This window comes from Paralichthys olivaceus, chromosome 17, assembly GCF_024713975.1.
Source record: "Paralichthys olivaceus isolate ysfri-2021 chromosome 17, ASM2471397v2, whole genome shotgun sequence".
NCBI lineage: Eukaryota > Metazoa > Chordata > Actinopteri > Pleuronectiformes > Paralichthyidae > Paralichthys > Paralichthys olivaceus.
The window spans coordinates 2,476,124-2,480,188 of record NC_091109.1 but is presented as its reverse complement, the minus strand read 5'-3'; positions in this window follow the sequence as shown (position 1 = coordinate 2,480,188).

Sequence of the window (4,065 nt, the reverse complement as noted above, 5' to 3'; positions counted from 1 at the left end):
AAGCCCGGCCGCTGATTGGACAGGACTGACGTCAGTAAAAACGGATTGAACCCGCCTCTCAACTAGATCCATTGAGAAGCTTCTGTGTGTGTGTGTGTGTGTGTGTGTGTGTGTGTGTGTGTGTGTGTGTGTGTGTGTGTGTGTGTGTGTGTGTGTGTGTGTGTGTGTGAGAAATATGATATTATTATTAGAAGTAGTATTAGTAGTATAGTCACACACACACACACACTATATCAGTGGTGGACAAATCGTGATCCGTGGACCAAATCTGACCGAACTATAATAATCTGGTCCCCTGACAAAAGGTAATTATGATTTGAATCTGTAGATATATTAATATAAATACAGCAGTTAGGTCCATTCTTGTACCAACCTTGTAACATTCTGTTCACAGATATACTATGATATGTTTTGACCTCTTTTCAGTGTAAACCACATATATTCACATTTAATAGTTTCTATATGACAGATGAAAGTTATATTGTAAACTGATTATGTAAATAGAGTATTTTATCATGAACTTTCAAAAAAGAGCCATGAATTGTCACCTTTAGCCTTTGAAACTGCACCAGATCTCTTCCACACACTTGTTTTGGCAGGGTTTTTTTATCTTGGACAATTTGCAGCAGTCCCTCTGTGGATTAAAGATCTTCCATCTTGTTTGTCTTCAAGTGATTTCCAGACCATCTTGACGATGTTCCAGACCAGCAGGGCTCCGTGCAGAGCACCCCTGCTGCAGGTCTCCTGTTTGTGAAGCGTTCAAATACAGTATCTCTGAGTTTCACAGGATTTATTGCATTGCCCTCATTGTGACGAATTTTCATCTTCCATTACACTTCAAGGGTTTTCCCCCATGTCGGCTCAGAGATTGAGACTTCATGGTTGACCTTGTAAACAGCCACACAGAAAAATCTCAACATGTTCCTTTGATGAACTTTTTATCCGAAAAACAAAATACAATCAAAATCGAGTATATTGACTCTGTTATTTATCCCCATGAGGTGATCACAGGTCAATCAGCAAAAATAACCGTTCCATGAAAATTCTCTCTATGCTTTCTTTTGTATGATAAACCACAACTGTGTTTTTACTGGTATAATATTGCTGTATTTGTATTACTGTTTCTCATTACGTATAGAGACTATAAATGCATAATTACTTTGAATAAGTTGTGGTATTATGTTGAGGATGGTATTTGTCATAATGGTGTTATACTATTCTGCATGTTTTACAGACTTTTGCATTTTGCCCTTTTGTTAATTTTATTTATTTTGTCTTGAGATTGAAGCATGCACATTTTATCAGAAAGGTAGGACTATTATGTTAATATTTTAGATATAAGGATGATAATAAATGATGAGTAACCTGCCTGACCTCTGACAGTCAGCAAGAAATGAAAAGCTTCTCCTCGCAACCCTCCATCTTTCCAACACAAACACCTGACACAGCATCAGAGGTGAAGTGATGCTTGTTGTAATGAGCAAAGAGCAAAAACCTCCCTCGTCTGATCACTTTAATAAACTGCAGGAGAATACAGCCGATAAAATGTGAACATGATGGAAGTCAACAATGAGGCTTCCACTATTAGAAATTATATTTTTGCTTAAATGTTCATGTTATAGATAATATTTTAACCTGGAGACATGTATCTGCACCATTTTTATTTTGTTCCTGCCTTTGTTTTTTAAATTTTTTTAGTAATATAGTAAATTGTTATTTTCTCCAGAGCAGGTGAATATAAGCTGCAATAATATAATCACAGTTTTTAAATCATAATTTGGAGCATGCATGTTTTATACTGGATGCATTTCCTTTTTATTCTTGTCAATATTATTGTTGCTATCATCATTGTTATGGCAGCCTTCATTTCATCAGCCTTTTTTATGGCTGAACGAATAAAGGCTTTAAAAGCATGAGCACCAGGCCCATGCAGGCAAATGGCTTCATCAATAAGATGTGATTGGGCCTACATATATATAAAACAGAGAGCATGTTTCCTCTCCATATTCACAATGTACTGATAACGCATCTGAGACAAATTAACCATGATATTGGATTCCATGAGGCGTTTGATGCCACTTTCAGTCTTTATTGTGGCTGTGGATAAATGGTGATTGTCTCATATTGACATTGACATTAAAGGTTTTTCTTCTGACAGTAATGAGGCAGACAAATCAGACCACGAGCCATAAGCAGTTTCACACATTTCATGGAATTCGACCACTTGTGCCACTTTCACCTAAAGGTATTTGTTGCATTAAAAAGAGACAGTGCAGGTCCCTTGGAATTGCCTTTTCATAATGAACACATTTGCCGAACGTAATTAATATATAAGCTTTCCCGATTTGTCACTTTGATTTGTATTTTAGTTAATTGTGAAAGTAATTACGGAGCAAATTAACAGCTTTCAGGAGAGACCGAGGTTTTAGGGTCCGGTTCCATCTTGGGCGCCTTATTAATTTTCTCTCCCCTAGATGTGATGAAAAGGAGCGATAAATCTGCTGATCGGTGAAGGCCAATACTAAATGGCTCCATATTTCACCGCTGCTTTAATAGAAATATTCATGCGAGGCCCCTTAATGAAATTAAACCCGAGGTGGGGACAGGGCGCGCAGCTCGGGCGCACGGCGACCAAGAGTCTGACTGTTATAATAATTATTGTTATTATTATGATGCAAGCTGGCTGATAAAATGCATTTAATCAATGGGGAAACTACAAAATAAGACTCCCTCAGTTCTGCTGCATGTCCAGAGGTGAGGGTGGTTATTTAGCCCTTCACAATAACATCATAACTCTCTCAGCCTTTCTCTAATGTGGATGTATTTTATTTTTCTGGTGATTTAAACCAAAATAATCAAAAATACATTTGCTTAAAAGTTAGTGGCACATGGGGAAAAACATGCCAAAAAGATTTGAGACCCCCTCATCGTGCGTCATTGTGCCATTTCCCCTCACAAACAGGTTTGGGTGTCTGTAGGTCTCCCTCTCTTGCATTTCAGTTATGCTTATGATTCAAATTTGCGTAAAAGAAAGTGGCACATGGGGACAAAGTGCCCAAAACACTGGAGACCCCTCAGTCTAGCATCATGCGTCATTGTGCCATTTCCCCTCAAGAACCATAGGACTGGATGTTTGGTGTCCACATCAGTGAATTGTCTCCCTCTCTCTACCAATTTTTTCCACGTTTCCATGCGCGCCCACGTCCCGCACCACATCAATCTCCCCGTTATCATCCTGTAATTGGTCATGATCATCAAGGGCCACAATTAAATGGCGATCCTTTACTTGAAAACTACCCGGTGACTTGTTGATTTCCCCCGAGCAAATAAACGTCCCGCGGCGCGCGGCTGGCTGATGAATTGACAAAAACTAATCAGCTTTATTGGTAGACAGGTTAAGGGCAACGGGGTGTCAATAATTCTCATTTTGACCTCCTCTTCCATTAACTTTAAGTGGCTTATTAGACCCAAGTCACCAGGAGCCACGGGCCTATTACGTCCCTCGCCTCATCACACTTGAAGGGTTTCAATTACAAATATTTTAGCCGCAGATTGTGCCAAAATTTGACTCGTTTTGACGACTGACCATCGCTTTTATCTAAGGTTAAAATGTGTCGTTGTTCTTTATTCAATACGGAAAACACCAACAATATTTCATTATTACAGGGATTTAAAAAAATTAAGGATTTTAGATATTTCTTGTTGCATAGTCCATAAATCTGTGTTTTGCTGATAACATCGTATTAGAGGCACACGGGTGTAGCCTGATTGATTTGGTTATACGGCTCCATTAGAGGAAGTCAGTGTGCGTCTGTCACCTCCAGGTTTGGGGAGCGACAGAAGGAGGCTTTTACTTAAATTTCCCAGTTGGCCTCTCAGGGTGCCCCGGCTCAAGATGTTCCGTTTTTACGCATGGTCTTTCAATTGCAGCAGCTTATATATTAATTTAATTTGCTCTGAAAATATTTAGCACTATGGAAACAAATACCAGTGGTGTCATATACATTTTTTTGATCGTGTTTTCTCTGTTTTATGATTTAAAATTTGAGAAAATGTTCGCCGAAC